The following is a 25,629-nucleotide window of genomic DNA, read 5'->3' as shown; positions in this document are numbered from 1 at the left end:
ATAGGACTGGAACTCGCGAGAGCTTTTTGAGTGTGAGTGGACGTGAGAAACACAACAAGCAATTATGAGTGTTGGACGAACTCCTCGCTGCGCGGCAAGCTCGCGCTCGGTGCTGTTGAGGATTTGCGTTGTGATTTCTGAGTTTTATTTTCACTCCTCAGAAAATCGCCAAAATCGCTTCCTCATTTTCTCGCGAGGGAGTTTCTGTCAAGCCTGCTTAGACCATATTGCCCATCACGATAAAAGCTAATCCCAGTCGCATATATTGACGCAGATCTGATAAACTATTTGCTTTCCTCTAAATGTTCACAACATCGGTCGTGGCCTGGATAGGCTATCTAATTCACCTTCTGCAGCGCAACATGGACAGAAATGATGTCTGGTCGAAAAAACTTCTCCCATAGTTCTATCAAGCTTCAAAGATATTCTTGGTATAATAGCTTTAAATGGTTGTTTCACAATGATATGATGTTTGCATCAGGTATATTTTTCGTTTGAATCAACGCCATTGAAGATCAACCATCCAATGCCTCAACCAAGCATATATGGCATTACTTGAACCCTATGGCTGCTGTCTACTCAGCCACAAAGAGTTGATATGTTTGTGCATCATAGCGGCGTCAGTTGTAAGAGACGAGTTTAATTCTGTCAAATTCCGAAATCTGAAATCTGTGGGTTGTATATATCAAAGTTTTACGTCCATAAGTGTATTTGAATTATTTTGTTTTCAGCCAACAATAATGGTATTTCATAGCTGCAAATTGATCGCGAAGAAATAGAAGCTCTCCTGCCTCCACCACGACTAGCGTGTATGCTAATCCAACCATCCGATATAGCTAGCTCAACCCTCAAGTTGAAAGTCAAGTTAAGCATAAACATGCTTGAATCCACCATGAGAATAACTGCCAAACCATCAACCATAACTATTGATGATGCAAACATAAGATGGTTGAATAAACCATATTTCTTGCTCTAATCAAATCTTAAATTCTGTTTAATTCAATCTTCCATTATTCTTCGACCTATTGTATTGTGCGGGATACAATCTCAAAAAAGGATTATATAAAAATCAGTGCACAAATATGCTTGTTTGGGACCGCAATATGATTGACATAACTTTATATTTTTCTCCGTGTATGATCCCGAGTATGCAGATGTTCCCGATGGATATCAGCTATTCCACGTACTGAACTTTCAATCGTAAGTCAGTTTTCGATATTGGGGTGGTAGGATTGGTCACCTCCGTTCGAATAATGCTTTTGTAGACCTGACGTTGCAATGGTTTTTACGGTTGGATTGCACTAGGACGTCGACTAGGACCCTTTCATAACAGCTTAAAGGTTAAGATTAGAGTTTCCGTAGGGGTTTGTTACCCGATCTTCTCTAAGGTTGCTTGTAGCCTGGCCAATTTCATGCTGGGAAACGAGCAACGAACTCAATGATCTCTATTTTATTTCTTCAGATATTCAGCGTTTGCAATATTGTTTTTACTTACATCAGTCAGTTTTTTAGAAGCATACCAGAACATAAATGTTAAGTAGAGAATCAAAAAATATTCTTGTAAATGATGTTACTATTATTAAACATTACATGGACGAGGTGAATCAATAAGTGGTCATACAAACATTCACAACATTAGCACTCAATGCCTACAATCTGTAATTTAATGATAAAAGGTAATCAACAAAGTGCACCACTGCATTGATTCCATTTCATGCACAAATCCACGCGCCTGCAAGCCATTGGGACTATTCGCGCTGATGATGATGATGATATGATGGCTAAGTGACACCGGTAATTAAGTCCAGTTTGGGGCGCTAATTAGCCGTTGATCTACATTGTGTCACGCCACATAATCGAGTTTCATCGTGTGGATTAATTAGCAATGTTTAGAACTGGTCACTTAAATAGAATTTAAACTTACTGGTCATCGGGATAACCGTACTGGATCCCATTATGGATGGTTTTCAGTTTTGTATACGCTGTATACTTTAGTGGTGGAAAAGACCCAAGACAAGACCATTATTATAACCACAATATCGTCGTGTTTTATAACACCTTAAAACTCTGATAATATCATGAATTCGACCGAGGTGGGCATTTTCTATTTCAGTGATTGTTTTTGTAGTCAATATTAGATAGGTATGTTCAACACCAATTCCATTCTACGCATCGCTTCGATCAGCTGCTGACAGACACGTGACACACAAAATCGGCCTTCAGAACACCAGCGTCGTCTAGACTTACAGAAATCACATGTGTGTCCACATATCAATTCGGTTCCAATCTTAAACCGATGCCACCCCAGCACACACCCATTTCCCATAGTGCCCTTGTGTAAATAATCCAAATTCGGTGCGAAGCGCGAACCACACCACCAAACCAAACAGACACGCGTGAGAAACTGGCACTGAGCTGAGTTGGTGGCGATGACGACGCTGCAAGCCGTCGCACCCGCACCCACTCGCCTAATGGGAATGATATCAAAAAGACGGCCAGACCCGTTAATGACGTCGCACACGAGACTTCTCCGAACCAGAATCCAGAACATCCGACCGGATTGAGGCGCTCGCTCAGTTGATTCACGCTTCTCGTCGTGATTGAAACGTTTGCAGCGTGTCTGTCGGCTGTCAAAACACCCGCGAGATCTCTACACTTCTTCGAGTATGTAAGTGACGGACGGGGTGGACCTCCGAATCTGTCCGACTGACGTTCGATTACGCGTTGAAGTCGAAATTTGAGCAGTCCCGTGGAACACCGTTGTGAACACCCCACGGCGGATGGCTTCATTAGACTCAATTAACCCACCCGTAACAGCGACCAAAAAAAAAAAACGGGTCCGGATGTGTGCTCTGTTTTGTTTTCCCGAGCTCCCGCTCAAAAAGTGTCTTTGTTTCGTCAAGTGAAAAACAACGGTCCGGGAGAAAAGCCGCCGGGGCCATTAGTGTGGAATGCAAAATGCCTGGTCCATCAATCCCCCGCCCGGCCGGACGCACCAAGTGAAAGAGCGGCCGACTTCGGGGGCGGCGGCGTTTTAATAATCGACTTTATGAAATGTGCCGTCAGTACCGTTCAATAGTTAGTACCTACCGGGTGGAGATTGAGTGAGTGAAATTACAGGCAGTTTGTGTGGCCTGGCGGCTAGTGGAATACGCGAACCCTTGTTGCCAGTCGATTTGGCTCACCCGTTGCATTCTGGGCCCATAACCCGCGGTGTGGCAAGCAGATTTAGTATCGTTCTACGTGGCGCGTGTGTAAAAACGCCATCTCGCGCGCCTGGACGCGCAGGTACCTAACTCCAATCGGGAAAAGAAGATAAATGCCTATGTACACACGCGGATGACGCAGGAAAGTCGGTGAATCGGTTCGACAAGCATCAACAGCAGCGGGCGTCTCAATGGGTTAAACAACTTCGCGAACGCAACAAGTGTAGAAACGATAGCCTTGATGTGTAAAGAATCGTTATTATTTTATTGGCGGTTTACAATTTATTATGGTGGACCTGAGCGAGTGGTGTTTGCGGTTGTGAGCAACGAAGAGGGAGGAAGAGAGCTTTGCGATCGGGCATTTGTTTTTCTTTTCGGTGAATATATTGGCACTCCTGGAGCGCTACCGACGAGTTCAAGAGTGAAGAACATGTGAGACAGATTTAACATCAACATAAGGCAGCTTGCTCCCGGGAAGTGCGATTGTTCCGGAAAACTGTTCTGATAGATCTGAAGATATTGTGCAATACAGTTGTATCATTAGCAATCTCAAAAGATTCATCGAGAAGAATTCACGTTAAAACTACAGAAGAGCGAATTTACTTTTCACGTTAACGAAGACCCGGTAGTCCAGCCTTACGTGGGTTTTACTCCTCTCCGATAAATGTAACATTAATTATTATCACATAACGTACGCTACGCACACACAAGCCTCAACGAATCACTCTACAACTGCGTCACGATGGAATTGATTTTTCATCCATATTGCTAGGTTTTGCTGATGACTTTCCGTTTACACTGGCCGATTCGGCGGTCGGTCGGTCGTTTCGTCGGTCGTTGGTGATGCGAAGTGACCGTAAACATCCAAATCAACCAATAATCGTTTAAAGTGGTTACAAAGCATGTGTGTGGTCGCGGTGGAAAGAAAGCAGGATTTAAAAGTAAAAAAAAATAAAATTATTTCCCTCTATTTTGACGAAAATTTTATGCAATTGCAAATTTTTTTTACGTTACAGGCAGGCTTGATGATAAATGGCTACCGCTTCTGATTCGTATACAGAGCGTCCTGACTCCGTTGAGTGTTCTCCTTTGATACACACAAGGTTTCACTGGCGTACAGTAACACATATTTCACGTTTGAGTTGAATATCTGATTGTTTCTCCAAGTATTTCTTAAACACGCAAAACCAGCCCTTGTCTGCTTGATCCATGCACCTATGTAGATCTTGGTGCCACTATTGGGCACCATTTGGCTATCAAGATATTGAAAGCTTTCTATATTCTCCACTGCTTGTCCAGCTATTATAAAACTGCAAGACATGATCGTGTTTACATCTAACGATTTGGTCTTGTTGATGTTGATGGTAAGACCTGCCGCCTAGGAACAATCGGCTAGATCATCAAACTTATGCTGCATATCAGAGCGCCGTTGAGCTAGGAGATCAATGTCATCGGCCAGTTCGAAGTCATTTGAGTACTCCATGGTTATGGGCTGCCACAGCAACCCACGATTTGGTTCACGATCGATCGGACCTACCAGGATCTCGCGGAATACTATGAGGAACAGAAGCGGTGATAGTATATTTACAAGCTTGTCTCACAGCAACGACCCGGATGGGATCGGACAAGACACCGCTGTGCAGTGATTTGCACGAAAATGCCTTCTACTGTGCTTCGATGAGGCCGACGGTTTTCTCTGGACACCTTTGCGCCTCACATGTTTCCGTGATTGAGACGGCCGCAATCATTGAACACCAGGTAGTGGAACTCTTGGAATTCATTGATTTGCTCAGATGTACAAGAGCGTTTCACTTCCTTCTCGAGAGCCGAGTAGTGCTGACTGACTGCTTTGGCTCCTTCGGCGTCGCTTCGCTTCTCTACCCAGCCAACACACAATCGCATATGTAGTTGAATAGGATGCTGAAGTGAAGGTATGCGTACACTTTACACCCTGTTTAATGGAAGCATGTACGCCCATGGCCTCCAGTTTTGTATCCTATTCTACATGTTTGGCTGGGTATCTTCCTGGGTGTCATCTGTGATCCACTGTTTTCTCTGGGTGCGTAACTCACCTAAATAACGTCAACCCAGAGAGCAACGTCATCAGCCAATTCGAAGTCATTTAGGTGCTCCATGTTAATGGGCTGCCAAAGCAATCCACGATTTGGTTTACGCTCAATCGCACCAGCCAGGATCTCGTCGATTACGATGAGGAACAGTAGCTGTGATAGGATACATCCTTGCCAAATTCCAGCAACGACCCGGATGGGATCGGACAAAACACCGTTGTGCAGTACTTGTGTACCAAAATGCCCTGTACTTTGCTTCAATGGGGCCGATGATTTTCTCAGGGACACCCTTGTGCCTGAGGGCTACCCACATGATTCCGTGATTGAGACGGTCGAAAGCTTTTTCGTAATCAATGAACACTAGGTAGAGAGACTCTTGGAATTCATTGCTTTGCTCCAGGATGATACGGAGCGTGACAATATGGTCTACACAGGATCGTCCGGCACGGAATCCTGTTTGCTGCCGTCGGAGAGTTGCGTTAATCATCTCCTGTATCCGGTTAAGCATCACTTTGCGAAGGACTTTGAGAACGATACACAGTAACATGATACCCCGCCAATTTTCGTATACAGTCAGGTCACCCCAAGGTCACCCTTTTAGGGTACCTTTACTAAGACGCTTTGCATCCAGTCGGCCGGAAATGTCGCGGTTTCCATATATTGCAGAATAATTGATGCAGTAGTCAGTGTTGACACGGGAATGCGTCGAACCCTTGGCGGATCATGCTGAGGTGTTGATGGCGTGGCCGATATTTGAAAAAGGTTTCCAAAGTGCCCGAACCAGCGTTTCAACTGGTCAGCCGGGTCGGTCAGTAATTAACGGACATCGAAGCATTCATCTTAGTCCCACTAAGGCGACGTGAAACATCGTAGAGGAGACGGATGTTGCCGGTGTTAGAGGTTTTCTCGCTTTCGTCGGCTAGGGAGTCCGCCCAATCGCCCACGCTCTTTTGTCCCGTCTACATGAGCGTTTCACTTCCTTCTAGAGAGCCAAATAGCGCTGACGGGCTACGGCTTTGGCTTCTCGTGTTTTCGCTCGCTCTATCGCGACTTTGGCGTTCCTTTGATACTCTTTCTTCCTGCAGGTATCATCTGTGATCCACTGCTTTCTCCGGGTGCGTAGCTCGCCTAAATTATTTTCTCCGGTGGCGAGAAAGGCGTTCTTGATGGCGCTCCATTGATCTCACTAGTTTACAGCGTTTTCGAAAACGTGGAGGAAAAAAAACTACTGTACAGCGGAAAATTTTTCGACTTTCTATACAAGGCTGTCGATTTGAAATCGATTTTTGTTCTATTTTTTAGCAAAGTTGCTCCTTTCATACATCTCTATTTCTGTAACCAATGCTCCGATTGAGCTGAAATTTTTACTGTAACTGGCTAACATCTAATGTTTTAAATATACGTTGAGGGAGATTTTTTTTTCAATTGTGTTTTTATAATTAAAAAAAAAATACGAATCTACATCATTTTTTGAAAATTTCGCCAAAATTTAAGGAGATTGTCCCATACACTCACCAGTATCTCGACTTCTATTAAACTGACACCAAAAATGTGTTCAGATGATCGGAACACATTATTATCAGCTTTTTGCCAACGCAAAAAAAAATGAAAATTAGTGGACTGTAACGCAAAATATTTTAATTTTAGTAAATTCCATATTTTTATAAACTGTAGAAGTCGATTTAAGTTAAAACTTAAAAACTGTTCTGCTTAAAAATTTTTGAAGCACGATTTCAAAGTAAGCACGTAATTATGCATCGGGTCGTTGATAGAAGTTCACGACTTTCGTTTTATTTTGTAAACTTGTGACTTCTACGCTTCCACCTTCTGGAATATCCGCAGTACGGTTCTCTAGCTCCTCGACGAAGGACCTTTTCACCGCAGCGTCTTCCAGTCGGCGTGTGTTGAATCGGCGCCCGGTTTTCTCCTCCTGTCGATGGCTCCTAGCAATACGCAGTCGGATCTCGCTGATTAGGAGATGATGGTCGGACGCAATGTCGGCGCTACGTTTGTTCCGCACATCAAGAAGGCTCCGTCTCCATGTTCGGCTGATGCAAATGTGGTCAATTTGATTTTCCGTGACGCCATCATGGGAAACCCACGTCACTTTGTGCACTGGTGGATGATAGAAGAGCGATCCCCAAATCACCTTGTCATCACGACTTTCAGGAAATCCTCCAGTATTTTTCGGAGGACTACCCCAGGGTTGTTGTTAATTTCTCAACAAATTATTTTACGATTTCCACCACGTGTTTCCCAAGGATAAGAATTTAGAAACCCCCCCTGGAATTCTTTCAGGATTTTGATGGGCACACGACCACATGTTCCTTCAGAAATTCTTGGAAGAATGCTGCCAGTGATTTATTACGATCTGGAGATTTGTTCCTAAATTTGCTTATGGGATTCTTTCAGAAATTTATCCACGGTTTTTATCTGAAATCCATTCAAGAATTTCTCCAGAAATTTCACCAGCGACTTCTTTTGTATTTTAAGGACTTCTTCACGATTTTTTTCCGTTTTTTTTTTCGCGTTTTTTCTCTCCTTAAGGTTTTTTTTTCGTTTTGAAAACCCTTCAGGGGTTCATGCAAACAATCCTACAAGGATTCATTTTTAAATTGCTTCTGTGGTTACTTCAGAAATATCTTCTGGGATTCTTTTAGATATTCCTCCAGGGTTTTTTCGGTCATTCTGGCAGAAATTGGACAAAAGTATAGTGGAGCAGTTCTTGAAGCAATCCTCGAAGGAATTTTTAAAAGCATTCTCGCAGCAGGTTTTTCTTGAAGAAATACCTGGAAGAACTCCTGGAGAAAGCTTTGGAGATTCCTAGAAGAAATTATTTGGATTTCTTAATGAAATTTCCTGAAGCAATGTCTGAAGTAATATTTAAAAATAAGCAGTACACTGCCTTCAATCAGAGGTTACACAGACCACTAACCTCAGACAACCGACAAAACACGAAATACTCAGTGGTCCAGTGGAGAATTTTCCTTTTTACGAAAAGTTTTCACCGACTGGAGCGGGAATCGAACCCACACTCTCGGACCTCTGATGCCCATAACCGCGCACGGTCGCGAATCACACAAATATTCTCTTGAGGAATTCTTGATGAAGTGCTTACCTTTGGAGGCATTCCTGGAAGAATTGTATAAGCAATTTCTGTTGGAACACTACAAATGATTTCGGGAAAAAATTCTGAAAGAATTTTGGGAGTATTCCATGCAAAAATCCTGAAAAGACCTAAAGGGACTGGAAAACCACCACCAGCATAACCTATAAGAATTTCTTGAAAAATTTCTGGAAAAAATGCCAAAGTATGAATCTTGGAGTAATTTTTGAGGCAAATTCTGAAAGATACTCAGGAGATATTCTTGAAGGAACAGGGAAAAAAATTCTGATGGAGCCGCTGAAGACAGATCTGAAAGGTCTGAGGCAAGTAATAATTCCTAAACGAATCATTAAAAATAACCCTGGAGGAAAATAATAAGGAACCTCTATAAGGAGGATTTTTAACAGGAATCTCTGTAAAAATGCCAAGAAGGATTCTTGCAACAATCGCTGAAAAAATCTCCAAACCTCCTACATAAATTCCTAAATGAAACACAGAAGAAATTTGAGCTGAAAATTTCATGTTTTGAAAAACTCACGAATAAATCCCGTGAAAAGTTCCTGTTGAATTCCTGAAAGAATTCGTTCGAAAATTTCTGAAGTAATATAAGTATCATTGATATACGTGTACGAATTTCTTATCTTATTCAATCCTTGAAGGATTTTTTAAAGTAATCCAAGAAAACATTTCTGAATGTTTCTGAAACATTCGTAATTCCTGGAAGAAAACCTGGAGGAATCCCAGAAGAAAATCGTGGACTAGCTCCTAGAAGAATCTCAAGAGTTCTTTCTTGAGAAACTTTTGATTAAGTCCCTAGAAAAAGTCCCTGGGAAAAATCCTGGTCGAATTCCTGACATAAACCTTGGGGAATTTAAAAAAAATATAGACATACCACCTTCCGGAATATCTGCAGCACGATTTTCCAGCTCCTCGACGGAGAAATTTTCCACCGTTGCATAAATAAATCGTGATAAACTTCCACTTTTAACAATAAACCCAAATTTTCACCAAGCAACTCCATTCTAACACACCGTTATCACTACTGATTCCCATTGCTCCCGTTCCCAGCACCCATACATGTGTTTGTGTATATTTGTTTGTATTGTATTCCTTGCCGATAGCTGCCGCCGACTGTCCATATGTTAGCGCGAGTACCACTGATGTACTGCTGACCTGTTGTAAATGTTGTGAAGCCAAACCCCACCGCACCTAGACGAGAAGACCTTTCCCGAGCCGAGCAAGTCTATCTTCTCTGTTGCTAGTTTACACTACAGCGCACCATCAGCTAGACGCAGCGCAGCACAACAAACCGAAAAGCGGGAAAAACATGCCAGGAATAATGTGTTTTATGGGGCTATTTAAAACTCTTTTCTCTTTCTAAATTTGCCACATTGGATAGAGATTTGGAGGGAACGAAGTCCAGTTCACTGGAACTGCTGTATATGTATGTGAATCCACTGAGTACCCGATTAGAAATACATAGCAAAATATTATAACAAGGTTTTATCAAAGAAGGTTTAAAATCATAGCATCTTGTGTAACAAGATCAAAAAAAAAGTGCGAAGCAGTTAACTTTTTTCCAACAATAATGGAAGATTTCCGGGAAAACTCATCCATGCAATATTAACGATTATTTTCTGTTATTATCACGGAAAGGACATTGTAGCTGGAATTCCTTTAAATTTCTTCTAAAAATTTGGATAACCTCCAAAGAAACCGCCAGAAATTCCTTTGGGATTTATTTAGGATTTATCAAAAAAAAAAATCGAATATTAACAGAAAGGAGTTTCGCAGCATTTGTTAGGATCGTTTTAGCGAGAATTCATAGAAAGATTCCTCTCAGTATCCCTTTAGAACATTGATTTATTCGAAAATTTCTCCAGGGATTTCTCCGGAGATTCTAAAGGACTTTTTCAGTAATTTCTCTAAAAATCTTGAAACTGGTCTACGGGTTTCCGCAGAAATTCCTTTTAAAATTTCTCCCATGCATCCTTAAGGGATTTCTATTGCTTAATAAGTTCATGTTTGTATTCTTTCGTGTATTTCTCCAAACATTACTTAAGGAATTCTTCCAGAAAAAAAATGTGAGCATTTTTTTCAGGAGTTTTTCTATGTGATTTCTTCGGTAATTCTTCTTTGTATTTCTCTTGCGGTTTCTCCAGGAATTTCTTCAAACATTCCCTTAAAAGATGCAATTCCTGGAGTTTTTTTTTATTCACAAATATTTACGGAGATTCTTTCAGAAATTCTTTAGAAATACAGATTTTTTTCCTTATACGTTTCAGAAATTGTAGCTTAAATGTCTCCACAGGGTCCTGCAGGTATAACTCCATTCATTGAGGGATTTTTTCGAACATTTATTTGGAAATTCCTCTAAAAATTCTCAAGAGATTCTTGCGGAAGCTCCTCCAGAGATTTCTCCAACAGTTTTTAGCCATTAGTCAATTCACAAGGCTTTGAATTTAATCAGACCTTCCTTCAGAAATTTAATTAAAATTTTGTTGAGAGACTTACATATTCTGAAGAAATTGTTCCATAATCTATTCATTAGCATTTATAAGGTTGTTTTCAAGAAATTTATCTATGTATACTAGCAGATTTTATAAAATACGTCCAGGTATTTTTTTAAATATTCCTTCAAAATTCATTTTTTTATTTCTTCAGTGGTTCTCTAAAGAATTCCTTCCAGAATGTCTCTTAAAAAATTGTATTGGATATTTTTCGCAGAATTCCTTCAGAGGTATCTCCACTCAGCAGTTCTTCCAAGGATGCCTTCAGAAAAGCCACCAACGAAACCTGACAATTTAATGAGGCATTTCGCTAAGAATTCCACAATTACCTTTGTTTGCGATTTCTGCAGATATTTCTAAAGGTATTTCTGAAGAAAAAATACCTCTACGGATTTTCCAGGAGAAATTTCTCAAGTACAGAGGAAAACATCCAGGAACTTCTTCTCGGAGTTTCCAAAAATATCTTCAGAAGTTTTTAATGAGATTTCTTAAAACAATTCCACAGAAATTTCTTTGAATTTCTTTGTCAGATTCCTGAAACAATTCTTTAGTAATTTCTGGGAGAACTTCAAAAAATAAGGAATGAATTTGGAACAAAATCTGCAGGGGTATCTAAAGACAAGAAATATTTCTGATGGAACTACAAAAGCAACTTCCTAAAAAAAAACGTTATTGGAGATTTTTGGAATCATTGAAGAAATTTCTCGAAGAATTTTTGAAGGAAACCTGAGACAGATTTCCGAAGCAATTATTGTAGGGTTTGTAAAGAATTGTTTGAAGAATTTCTAAAACATTCCATGCAAGAACTTTTAAAGAAATCCCATGCTTAAATTTCTGAGGGGTTTCAAAAAGTTGAAAAAATATCTAAAGATAAAAATCCCAACAGTCATTTATTAAAAAAAAATCTGAAGAAACTTCTGAAGAAATCTTCAGTAGAATCTTAGTACAGATCTTAGGAAGCACTTTTGACTGAATCTTTGGAAGGGCATCAGAAGAAATGCCAGGGAAATTCTTGAAGGCTTTCTAGCAGGAATTTCTTAAGAACTTCCTGGAGAAACTTCTGGGGAAATCCTTGGTGAAATTCTTAAAAAAAAACAGTAATGAAGAGTTTGAGATGTTTTTACAGAAATTTCCGTAAAAATTCGTTGGAAATATTTTTGAATCAATTTCTTGAAGAATGTGTGGTGGAATTTTTGGCGGTATCATTAAAGAAAATTCTGTATAAATTCCTTGAATAATACATAGATGAATATCTGGCGGAAATCCTGACGGAATCTCTGTACTAGCTCCTGCAGGGATCACTGAAAGAAGTAATGCAATGATCTTTGGACGAATTCCTGTAGGATTTTCTGGATCAAATCCTGAAGAAATTTCTGAACACATGTAGAAAATTTTCAATAAAATCTGAATGATTTTTGGAAGGAACATTTGAATTTTTTCAGAAGAAACCACTGGAAGAATTTATTAAATAATTTCAAAACTAATCCCAGTTGAAATTCTGAAGAAATCCTTGGTGAAATTTCCGATGGTTTTTTACACAAATCTGTAGATTTCTTCAGTAACTCTTGGTGGAGCTTCAGAATGGAATCCATAAATATCTACCTTAAAAACATCGTGAGAAACTCAAAAGATAGTATCTAAAGGAAGCCCTGGAGAATCTGTTAAAGAATCTTTAGAAGAAATTCCGGAAAAAAATCTGAAGGGTGAAATAAATCTGAATAGATTCGAAGACTGAATCCCGGAATATTTTTCGGAGGAATCCATGGATTTATTTTGAAAGAGATTCATAGAATATTGATTTTGAATGCTTGGACAAATTTATGAGGAATTTTTGAAGAAATCTCCAAGGAAATTTTTAAAAGTGTCTCTGAAATAATTCCTAAAGAAATTTTTGTTAGAATTTCTATTGGAGTCTTTGAAAGGTTTTCCTGAGAAATCCTTGGATAAATTTCTGGAAGAACCTTTGATTTTCTTGAAGAATTTCTGAAAGCAGTTCTGAAAGAATCCGTAGATTATTGCCGGAAATAATTCTTTTTCAAATTCCTGAAAAAAAAAACTTCGGGGGAATTTCGAAGGAAACCCACTGAAGCTTTTTAGATGAATTCTTGGAGGATCCTCTATTGTAAATTTCCGAATCCATAAATTCTAGACCAACAAAACTCATTAAATACATTATTTGTTCTTCTTATATTTACGAGGGCTCTCATACCTACTGGGAGTTAAAATAAAATATAAATGTTTGATGTCAACAGCAGGCCACTCAGTGGGTAAGTTGGAGTAACCTCAATGATACCTAGCACGGATTACAATTATTTCATCATTCGTTTCTGCTCACACTAGATAGGTTAGGAGCAGGGATGCCATATATACAGATTTATCTGTATTATACAGATTTTTGAGCATCCGTGCAGATTTCGTTTTATATGAAATACAGATTTTTGAGCTAGAGGGGCTTGTTTGAGAGTACGATGAACCCCACGAACTACAACCCTGTTACCCTCGCAAGCAATCGAAACGCAGCTCAAGTAAACCCAGCATTTACCACACTTCCAATGGTCAACGGTGGTGATACGATCGGCTACCTACCGGCTCGGGAGAACCGCAAACCAGCTACCTGCTCTCAGCCGTACGAAACTGCAGGTCAAGCGCCATCGGTGGTCAACGTCATCATCATTACCATCATCAGAGGCTCCTGTGCAACGGGAGTGATAAGGAGGCAACATAAGCCTGATAAGAGCGGTGAGAGTTCTCTTGCCAGCGATAACATCGCATCTCATCTCCGGAGGGCAGACTGGCTGAACGAGCCGGACCGAACCTCAGTGCAATTCAACCAGACAACCGGGCAGCATGGACAGTAGACCCACGGTCAAATTTAATTTGTTATGTTAAGTTGTGTTAGTTCGTAATGTTAGGCCAAAAATTAAATAGTGAATAAGTTCAATAAACCGAGTTTTTGCATGATGCCGACTTTGTTAAATAAAGTATATATTTAAAACCAAACGCCGCGAGTTTGTAGTGAACAGTGAAATCTACAACCCGAAGAAACCACCGAATTGAAGAGGCAATTGTGCATGGATTCCACCGAGTAATTGGAGCCAACTTTTCATCCGATGTTGGGGGCAAGATTGATCCCAACCACCCACTGCTGAGCTAAACTCAAGTTATTTGGACCCGTCCCCCTTCATTTTGGTCCTTCGAACCGGATTCGGGCCACAACGGACCCGGAATTACGAAACCTGGCACTGGGTCGAGGTTGGAGCCGCCTAATCATACGCCATCACCTTTGGATTACGAACGCCATCACTTCGGGGAACAATTGGAGGCTTTGTTCCATTCAACCCTACAGCGCGCCTAGGACGTGGCGTTGCTTCCTTGGACCGCCATCGCTGCTCATCCATTCGCCTTGGCTTGGACATCAGCCAAAGGGATTTTCCTGCAGGTTAGTGAACCCTTACTACTATATGTCCAGCCAAGCTAGGAAAATTACTCCCTTCTAACACCTGGTTTTCTCTGTGTGTGATCTGGACCGTGAATTCAACATTTGCCGAGGATACGGTGTAATCGCAGCTGGAACGGCCTTCTGCATTCGCCGACTGGACAGAGGCATCCGAGGGCAGGAATTCCCTCAATCCAAGTGCATCAAGGCCCAATCGAAAGCCACAGCCGTGGTAGTGCATCCGTTTACGATTAGTGGAAAATCAATCGTTGAGACGTCCGGGCAAACCAACCATTCGAAGGTCAACGGAGGTCATCGACCGGCTACCCAGCTGGTGAATGAGAGTCCATCGATCGGCATTAAGGCTGGTCCCCATCACAATCGAGGTTTACGTCGGATAGCCCAAGCCAGCGAGGACACCATCGACCATCGGGGCGGTTTCGGCGCAGAGAGGCAGCATCGAACTATTTTTGCCAAGGTAAATTTACATTAGTGTACTGCCGAAGCTAGGCAATGGAAAATACACCATTTTGATTGCACCCAAACCTCTTCGTCTTACCTCTCTGATCGCTGAGCCCTGCTTGCCCTTCTGGGCTCCTCCGACTTTGAGCTTCAAATTGTGGATTGGGATTGGATTTTGGACGTTTTTGGCTGGGATCGCTGGGACTGAAATCGATTATTGGTGCAGTATATTTTTCCTGTGGTGAGTTGTGCAGTATATGCCTGGCCGAAGCCATTCACTTTGGATACTACACCACAATCTCTCCTCTTCATTCATCCTTTGATTGAGTGGTTGCTGCATTGAGACGCTTTGGGCATTGAGACGTTTTGGGTACAGACCGGCTTGCGTGATAATTCGTTTGAACCATTGGAGCACCGCTATCTGTTTTGTCGGGTAAATTTACGCAGTATATGCCTAGCGAAGCTAGGTCTACACTCTGCCTACTACACTGCTTGCTTTCCTCTTTGATCCACTTCATTGCTGTTGAGTTGTCGTCGATCGGATATCGAGCGTGTGACGTCACGCGGATGCGGTTCTTTCGTTTGGAGCACCACTACTCGTTTCTCCGGGTAAATTAAGATAGTATATGCCTGGCGAAGCTAGGCTTTTGCAGTATACTACACCGCACCTCTCTCTTTCTGTGCAAACCACGATATCCTGACATGTCACCGATCGTTGGAGCAACCAAGGCGCCGTCGATGAGGGCTTTGACGGCAAGGCTGAAGGAGATCCAGTTGAACTTCAACGACATCTACCGCTTCGCTCAGGCATTTTCCGATGCCAACAGTGGTACTGAAGTGGAAATTCGCATGGGAAAACTGGATGAGCTGTGGGATGCTTACAGCGAAACCATGGTGGAGATCTACGCACACGAGGACTACAATCCCGAAAAGGCTTCGTTGGAGAAGGAACGTGTGGAGTTCAGCGACCAATACTACCAGGTCAAGTCCTTCCTTATGGACAAGATCAAGGAGCTTCAGAAACCTTCGATTCTGGAGCAGCCTGTTCGTGCTGCTGATGGAGCACCATCGAACACCAGCGATCACGTCCGTCTGCCGCAGATCAAACTGCAGACGTTCAACGGCGATATCGACGATTGGCTGAGCTTCCGCGACCTATTCACGTCGCTCATCCACTGGAAGGTGGATCTACCGGAAGTGGAAAAATTCCACTATTTAAAGGGCTGCCTCCAGGGTGAACCCAAGGCCCTGATTGATCCTCTTCCAATCACGAAGGCCAACTACCAGGTGGCATGGGACTTGCTGCTGAAGCGCTACAATAATAGCAAGCAGCTAAGGAAGCGGCAGGTGCAAGGTATCTTCAAACTGCCCACACTTTCCAAGGAATCCGGAGCCGAGCTACACATCCTAGTAGAAGGCTTCGAACGAATCGTACAGACCCTGGACCAGGTCGTTCAACCGAACGAATACAAGGATCTTCTATTGGTGAACATCCTTACAGCACGATTGGACCCGGTCACGCGTAGAGGGTGGGAAGAGGTCTCATCCACGAAGGCGCAGGACACCCTAGAGGATTTGTTCGAGTTTCTGCGGCGCCGAATCCAGGTTTTGGAGAGTCTTCCACCGAAATCCACCGATACTAGGGGTGTCGGTCAGCAGCAACAACAACCAAAATCAAGGCAACCATCCATGAAGGCCAGCTATAGTTCTGCTCCTACCCAGGCGTCTAGGGGACGCTGCGTTGCATGCTCATCGGATCATCTCCTCTTCCAGTGCAACGAATTCCAACGGATGACAGTATCCAACAGGGATGGTCTCCTGAGGTCCCATGGCCTGTGTCGGAACTGTTTCAGGGTGGGACATCAGGCTAAGGAATGCCAATCCAAATACTCCTGTCGAAACTGTAAGGGGCGCCACCATACTCTGGTCTGTTTCAAGCAGGAGAAGGAAAAGGAACCCAAGGTTGCGGCAGTTGCTAGGGGCAACAAGCCGTCGAATTCCAAGGAACAACAAGAATCCAACTCCCAAGTGGCTAATGTGGCAGCCACGGAAACTGCAGTATCCGCTGCAGCACACCAACATCCAACACAGGTTCTTCTAGCAACAGCAGTTGTGCTGATCGAGGATGACGTTGGCAATCGCTTCCCCGCTCGTGCACTGCTGGATTCCGGATCCGAAAGTAATTTTATTACACAGCGATTGAGTCAACGGTTACAAGTCCATCGAGATCGGGTAGACATTTCGGTGGCAGGAATTGGTCAAGCGGCTACCAAGGTTCGGCAAAGAATTCAAGCGGTTCTTCGGTCACGAGTTTCCGACTTCTCTCGTGAGTTAGGCTTCCTTGTCCTTCCAAAAGTCACAGTTAATCTCCCAACAACCGCTAACAACACGGATACATGGACTCTTCCAAGTGGGATTCAACTGGCGGATCCCACATTCTTCGAATCGAGCGTGGTGGACCTCGTGCTCGGTATCGAGTGTTTTTTCGAGTTTTTCGAATCCGGAAGGAGGATTTCCCTAGGGGAGCAACTCCCAGCCCTGACCGAGTCCGTGTTCGGTTGGGTAGTCAGCGGCGGTATTTCGGTTCCAGCTCGTTCCCTACACATCAGCTGCAACGTTTCCACGCTGGACAATTTGGAAACTCTGATCACTCGCTTTTGGTCCTGCGAGGAGGTAGGGACAGGCAAGGCTTATTCACCAGAGGAGGTACGTTGCGAGAAATGGTTCTCCAGCACGGTTCAACGGGAGCCTAGCGGTCGGTACACGGTCGCTTTACCAAGGACGGAGGATGCTGTGTTACGATTAGGCGAATCGAGGGACATTGCATTCCGGAGCTTCCAAGGGACCGAAAGAAGATTGGCTCGGGACTCATCGCTCCGAGAACAGTACGTCGCGTTTATGGCGGAATATCTCGATCTAGGACACATGAGATTGATAGACGAGGCTTCGGAGACTTCAATCAAACGGTGCTATTTGCCACACCATCCCGTGGTAAAAGAAGCTTCAACCACAACAAAGGTTCGGGTAGTGTTTGATGCTTCGTGCAAAACGGCAACAGGAGTCTCACTAAACGACGTGCTACTGGTAGGGCCGGTAGTTCAGGAAGATCTTCGATCCATAATCCTCCGCTGTCGGACCAAGCAAATCATGTTGGTGTCGGATGTGGAAAAAATGTTTCGGCAAATCATCGTCCGTCCAGAAGATCGCCCGCTGCAGTGTATTCTCTGGAGAAACTCACCATCGGAAGACGTTCATACGTTTGAGCTGAATACAGTGACGTACGGAACGAAGCCAGCACCCTTTTTGGCCACAAGGACACTTCGGCAGCTCGCACTGGATGAGGAAGGAAGATTTCCGCTCGCGGCACGAGCGGCCATGGAAGATACCTATATGGATGACGTCATCACGGGTGCGAACGATGTGGAAACCGCCACGGAGTTGCAAGGGCAGCTAAATACGATGTTGTCAGGAGGAGGATTTCAACTACGGAAATGGGCGTCCAACTGCCCGTTAGCACTAGCTGGAGTTCCAGAAGAAAACTTGGCCATCCGTACACCAGATGGGATTAATTTGGACCCAGATCCTTCAGTGAAAACTTTGGGGTTGACCTGGTTCCCTTCTACGGACATTCTCGGGTTTCAATTCACCATTCCCACTCTGGAAACTGGCGTAATCCTCACCAAACGAGCCATATTGTCAGTCATTGCGACCATTTTCGACCCTCTAGGCCTCCTGGGTGCCGTTATTACTACGGTGAAGGTTTTCATGCAACAGCTGTGGACCATTAGCGTGGTTCAAAAAATCGTTTTTGCTCCACACCGCTTATTCGATTCCTAACCAGATTATATGCCTTCTCACAAAATTTGAACTCATTTGGTTGAAAATTGAGACTGCACAAGCCCGTCAAAGTTTGTATGGGAATTACTATGGGAAAACGATGTTTTTCATTCAATCGACCGTAGCTTTTCCACAAGTGCCCTATTGGGCTAGTCGACCCTTGGTAATACTAGGCTACTTTATATGCTACAACTTTGCCGAAGACCGCATTCAAATCGGACGCCTCATTAATTAGTTATCGATTTGTATCCAACTGGGCAAACTTTAGCTATGATCCTCCAGCTTCCCAGCAGGCAACATTGCTGCATATGGCACCAAAGATAGCACACTGAAAGCATGGCTACTATGTTCCACTGCAGAATGCAGTGATGCCCATCGAATAGTTTAACCATCATGAGTAAAGATTTTGATTCTGGATAAAAATCGGTAACTAATTAATGAGGCGTCCGATTTGAATGCGGTCTTCGGCAAAGTTGTAGCTGATAGAGTAGCTTAGGATTATCAAGGGTCGACTAACCCACTGGGGCACTTGGGAAAATGCTACGGTTGATTGAATGAAAAACATCGTTTTCCCATAATAATTGCCATACAAACTTTGACGGGCTTGTGCAGTCTCAATTTTCAACCAAATGAGCTCAAATTTTGTTAGAAGGCATATAATCTGGTTAGGAATCGAATAAGCGGTGTGGAGCAAAAACGATTTTTTGAACCACGCTAGTGGACCATACGTGACGAAAACGGGCAACCGCTCGGCTGGGACCAGAACGTACCACCAACGGTGGGTGAGGCGTGGAAAAATTTTCACGAACAACTACCGCTGCTCAACCAACCTCGTATCGAGCGTTGCGTAATTATCCAAGATGCAGTTTCCGTTGAAATCCACTGTTTTTCCGATGCCTCGGAGAAGGCTTACGGTGCTTGTCTGTATATCCGGAGTAAAGATGCAAAAGGAAGGGTGAAGGTTCGACTTCTTTCTTCAAAATCTAAGGTTGCCCCACTAAAATGCCAGACAATACCCCGATTGGAGCTTTGCGGAGCGGTTTTGGGAGCAGAACTCTTCGAGAAGGTCCGTGATTCGATTAGAATATCAGCAATATGTCACTTCTGGACAGATTCCACGTGCGTTCTTCGATGGATCCAGGCTCCTCCAACCACTTGGACGACATTTGTTGCCAACCGTACCGCGAAAATCCAAACTATCACCGAGGGCTATCAGTGGAGTCATGTTCCTGGAACACAAAACCCAGCAGACCTGATTTCCCGAGGTATCGCACCCCAAGATATCCTAAACAATGACTTCTGGTGGCAAGGACCTGCATGGCTGCTGGAAAACTCGGATCAATGGCCTCGATCACCGGAGGATTCATCCACAGCAGAAGTAGAAGAAGAAAAACGACGAACAGTTGTCGCAGGAACGGTTTCCACAGTCACCGAGTTCAACCATGAGTATTTCCGGAAGTTCTCATCGTATTCAGACCTCATTCGTCGTACCGCATACTGGTTGCGGCTTATGAAACTACTTCGACTACCATCCTCACAAAGGAGCAACTCAGGATTTCTTTCTACTTCAGAGCTGCGTGAAGCGGAGAACACCCTAATTCGTCTGGTACAGAAGGAAGAGTTCGCTGAGGAGTTCAAGGCGCTCTCTGAAGGAAAACCGGTCGCTAAGAAATCACGTTTACGATGGTACAACCCTTTCCTCACAAAGGATCAACTGCTCAAACTAGGCGGGCGGTTGAAGCATTCCCTGGAGTCAGAAGAAACAAAACACCCGGCCGTCCTTCCAGCTCGACATCCTTTCACTCGGTTACTTCTTCAACACTACCACGAACGCTTGCTTCATGCTGGACCACAGTTGATGTTGAGTGTTGTAAGGCTCCGATTCTGGCCGTTAGGAGGAAGAAGTGTTGTGCGGAATATCGTGAACAAGTGCCAAAGATGCTTCCGCTCCAAGCCGTCGCTAATCCAGCAATTCATGGGAGACTTACCGGCGGCACGAGTAACTATTGCACGTCCTTTTTCAACTACTGGTGTTGATTATTTCGGCCCAGTTCACCTGCGTCCCGTTCCTCGCCGCGGTGCAATTAAGGCCTACGTTGCTATATTTGTTTGCCTCTGCACGAAAGCGGTTCATTTAGAACTTGTATCAGATCTATCCACTGATCGTTTTCTTCAAGCCCTTCGCCGGTTTGTGGCAAGGAGAGGCCGTTGTGAAAGAATCTATTCCGACAATGGTACAAATTTTGTCGGTGCACGAAACAAATTGCAAGATCTCCTGAAGCTGTTGAAGAACCGGGACCATCACGAAGCGGTGTCCAAAGAATGTGCCAAGGACGGCATTCAATGGCACTTCAATCCCCCGAGCGCCCCCCACTTTGGAGGCTTATGGGAGGCAGCCGTTCGTTCCTCTAAGCACCATCTTCTGCGAGTTTTGGGCGAAACACCCGTATCACCTGAGGATTTCAGCACGTTACTCACCCAGGTCGAAGCTTGCCTCAACTCTCGCCCCCTTACGCCTCTGTCCGACGATCCCAACGACCTTGAACCACTGACGCCTGCTCACTTCCTGATCGGTTCATCCCTTCAGTCGATCCCTGACCCAGATTTAGGAGAACTTCCACTCAACCGTTTGGACGCCCTGCAGCTCACTCAAAGGAGGTTGCAGGATTTTTGGAAGAGATGGCGCAGGGAATACCTTTGTCAATTGCAGGCCAGGACCAAGCGGTGGCAACCACCAGTTCAAGTTGACGTAGGCAAGCTGGTAGTAATCAAGGACGAGAACCAACCCCCCATGAAGTGGAGAATGGGACGTATCGTTGAAGTCCATCCTGGAAATGATGGAGTAGTAAGGGTAGTAACCCTTAAAACCGCTACTGGTCTTTTGATCCGACCGGTCGAAAAACTTTGTATCCTGCCGCTTCCCGATAATGAAACCGTGAAACCGTCTGAAACAGCCAGCCAATCTCAGTAGCCTTTTCCCTTCCCAGTATCCCATCCCGCCGAAGAGGATCTGCTTCTCTACTTTCAGAAATTCGACGAATTTCAGGGTGGGTGAGGGTGTTTGAGAGTACGATGAACCCCACGAACTACAACCCTGTTACCCTCGCAAGCAATCGAAACGCAGCTCAAGTAAACCCAGCATTTACCACTCTTCCAATGGTCAACGGTGGTGATACGATCGGCTACCTACCGGCTCGGGAGAACCGCAAACCAGCTACCTGCTCTCAGCCGTACGAAACTGCAGGTCAAGCGCCATCGGTGGTCAACGTCATCATCATCACCATCATCGGAGGCTCCTGTGCAACGGGAGTGATAAGGAGGCAACATAAGCCTGATAAGAGCGGTGAGAGTTCTCTTGCCAGCGATAACATCGCATCTCATCTCCGGAGGGCAGACTGGCTGAACGAGCCGGACCGAACCTCAGTGCAATTCAACCAGACAACCGGGCAGCATGGGCAGTAGACCCACGGTCAAATTTAATTTGTTATGTTAAGTTGTGTTAGTTCGTAATGTTAGGCCAAAAATTAAATAGTGAATAAGTTCAATAAACCGAGTTTTTGCATGATGCCGACTTTGTTAAATAAAGTATATATTTAAAACCAAACGCCGCGAGTTTGTAGTGAACAGTGAAATCTACAACCCGAAGAAACCACCGAATTGAAGAGGCAATTGTGCATGGATTCCACCGAGTAATTGGAGCCAACTTTTCATCCGATGTTGGGGGCAAGATTGATCCCAACCACCCACTGCTGAGCTAAACTCAAGGTATTTGGACCCGTCCCCCTTCAGGGCTATTTTATTTTTATATGGGATACAGATTTTTCGCTCAAATTTTGTATGGGATACAGATTTTTGAAATTAGTGATACAGATTTTTCAAAAAACCACCTGGCATCCCTGGTTAGGAGTATTATTATTTGTCATACTGAGAATAATGGTTCATATTTATAAACGAATCTGTATGGTTTATAGAAATCCCAAACTCCAGTCAGTGGTTTATTGAACACAGTCTGGATTCAACCCAGAGCACCTTACTCTACAGCAAATCTAACCCGCATTCTCCTATTGCACCCAGTCGGGTTCTGAATTATAAATAAACTTTGTAGAACATTGAAGAACGAGAATTGCCACGCCAGAGGCGATTTCAGTATTGGTCGAAACCGACAGAACAGAACTCTCCCGAGAACGATTCTATGTGGCCTGGTGGCCGTACATATTCTAGTAGAGAAGGGTGCCACTAGTTGGCCTAGTAGTTGGACTGACGTGGGTGTTAACGAGACACACTGACGACGACGACGAGTCGCAAGTTTTCCACCCAAGATCAACATACGGTGGCGCGGCGCGGTGTGGAAAAAGCGAGAGCAGAGGAAACAGTTCGACACAGCCATTGACGAGGCATAAGACAATCAAAGCAGTGAATCAATCACTGAAGCAGTGGGTTTAGAGGGTACGGGCTAGGAAAGCATACAGTCGAGACTCTTATAAGATCACTGGTCGGGGGGCGCAATAGGAATCCGCTTAATAGGAGACTAAGAGCATATGGGATTTCGGCATTTTGGGGGTGTGGCCTATTATCTCGGGTGTGTTAAGAGTTAACGCAATACTTTCTTCGGCAAAGTTTTAGGGCTTGATAAGATCTACCATTTAGAACTTTGGTTCATATGATTAGTTAGCAATTTGGCCGCTAGAGGGACCATCAACAATTTGATGCTAAATTGCACTACAGGAACCATATCAGGTTGTCAAGCAAACGTTACGATATGCGACAGCTCAAGACCCTGATCATTTGGAAGGATAGTGTCTTCGGGAAAGTTGTTAGGTACGCCAATAACTTACTGACGATGAGTTGCGAAGTTCGAAATTCCTCCACTGGGCGGCGCTAGTGAGCAAGTAAATTTTCAAAACCTCATATCTCAGAATCCCGATAAATTAGGAAGTTGGTGTCTTCGGCAAAGTTGATCAGTATGACATAAACTTTCATAAAAATAAACACTTGTTTCACAATTCTGCCACTAGGCGGCGCTAAGGAACATGCAAATTTTAGAAATCTCATAGCTCAGAATCCCGATAACTTAGGAAGTTGGTGTCTTCGGCAAAGTTGATCAGTATGACATAAACTTACATAAAAATAAACACTTGTTTCAAAATTCTGCCACTAGGAGGCGCTAGTGAACTTGCAAATTTTAGAAATCTCATAGCTCAGAATTCTGATAACTTAGAAAGTTGGTGTTTTCGGCAAAGTTGATCAGTATGACATAAACTTACATAAAAATAAACATTAGTTTCGCAATTCTGCCACTAGGCGGCGTTTACCGGGTTTTTTCGTCTTTTTTCGACTTTGGTGGTTTTTCGGCTTGGCAAAACTACTGTCGCTCCCCTCGATAACTTAGAAAGTTGGTGTCTTTGGAAAAGTTGATCAGAGTGACATAAACTTATATAAAAATAAACACTTGTTTCGCAATTCTGCCACTAGGCGGCGCTAGTGAACATATAAATTTTAGAAATCTCATAGCTCAGAATTCTGATAACTTAGAAAGTTGGTGTTTTCGGCAAAGTTGATCAGTATGACATAAACTTACATAAAAATAAACATTAGTTTCGCAATTCTGCCACTAGGCGGCGTTTACCGGGTTTTTTCGTCTTTTTTCGACTTTTTTGGTGGTTTTTCGGCTTGGCAAAACTACTGTCGCTCCCCTCGATAACTTAGAAAGTTGTTGTCTTTGGAAAAGTTGATCAGAGTGACATAAACTTATATAAAAATAAACACTTGTTTCGCAATTCTGCTACTAGGCGGCGCTAGTGAACATACAAATTTTAGAAATCTCATAGCTCAGAATTCTGATAACTTAGAAAGTTGGTGTTTTCGGCAAAGTTGATCAGTATGACATAAACTTACATAAAAATAAACATTAGTTTCGCAATTCTGCCACTAGGCGGCGTTTACCGGGTTTTTTCGTCTTTTTTCGACTTTTTTGGTGGTTTTTCGGCTTGGCAAAACTACTGTCGCTCCCCTCGATAACTTAGAAAGTTGGTGTCTTTGGAAAAGTTGATCAGAGTGACATAAACTTATATAAAAATAAACACTTGTTTCGCAATTCTGCCACTAGACGGCGCTAGTGAACATACAAATTTTAGAAATCTCATAGCTCAGAATCCTGATAACTTAGAAAGTTGGTGTCTTCGGCAAAGTTGATCAGTATGATATAGACTTACACAAAATGGGACACTTGTGTCAGAATTCTGTCTCTAGGTGGCACCAGTAATCACGCAAATTTTGAAAATCTCATAGCTCAGAACTCTGCAATCTTGGAGAGACTGTATTCTTCATTGATGATATACTTGGTTTGAAATTCTGCCCCTGGGCAGGATGCATATTTTATGAGTTGTATACCTTGATGTCAGTCGGACTCAAAAGGAATCCTCCGTGGAATTTTTAAAGAGTATGACAGCTAAAACTACTAGACGAATTAAAAGAATTAAAAAATTAAAGAATTGCGAAACAATTGTTTATTTTTTATGTAAGTTTATGTCATTCTAATCAACTTTGCCAAAGCCACCATCTTTTTGAGTTATCGGGGGGAGCGACACTAGTTTTGCTGAGCCGAAAACCCCCCAAAAAAGTCGAAAAAATACGAAAAAAAAAGCAGTAAACGCCGCCTTCTGGCAGAATTTTGAAACAAGTGTTTATTTTTATGTAAGTTTATGTCATACTGATCAACTTTGCCGAAAACACCAACTTCCTAAGTTATCAGGATTCTGAGCTATGAGATTTCTAAAATTTGGAAGTTCACTAGCGCCTCCTAGTGGCAGAATTTTGAAACAAGTGTTCATTTTTATGTAAGTTTATGTCATACTGATCAACTTTGCCGAAGACACCAACTTCCTAAATTATCATAATTCTGAGCTATGAGATTTCTAAAATTTGTAAGTTTACTAGCGCCTCCTAGTGGCAGAATTTTGAACCAAGTGTTTATTTTTATGTAAGTTTATATCATACTGATCAA

General features: G+C 43.2%; 1 protein-coding gene across 10 annotated transcripts in view; it reads left to right on the top strand.

Annotated features, from left to right (window-relative positions):
* Positions 1 to 2,244: 2,244 nt before the first annotated feature.
* The window catches only part of LOC109622630 (potassium voltage-gated channel subfamily KQT member 1), a 601,129-nt gene continuing 577,744 nt past the window's right edge, over positions 2,245 to 25,629 (top strand). For 3 of the 10 annotated variants that reach the window (XM_062852914.1, XM_062852919.1, XM_062852916.1), the window contains exon 1: positions 2,249 to 3,451. The gene's annotated coding sequence lies outside the window, so the exon portion shown is untranslated. Of the gene's footprint in view, positions 3,452 to 25,629 lie in introns of all 10 variants that reach the window. The other 7 variants (XM_062852915.1, XM_062852918.1, XM_062852911.1 and 4 more) reach the window with 6 other exon arrangements.

This window comes from Aedes albopictus, chromosome 2, assembly GCF_035046485.1.
Source record: "Aedes albopictus strain Foshan chromosome 2, AalbF5, whole genome shotgun sequence".
In the NCBI taxonomy this organism is placed as follows: domain Eukaryota; kingdom Metazoa; phylum Arthropoda; class Insecta; order Diptera; family Culicidae; genus Aedes; species Aedes albopictus.
Note: the sequence above shows the minus strand (reverse complement) of the source record. Positions and strands in the feature narration are given on the sequence as shown.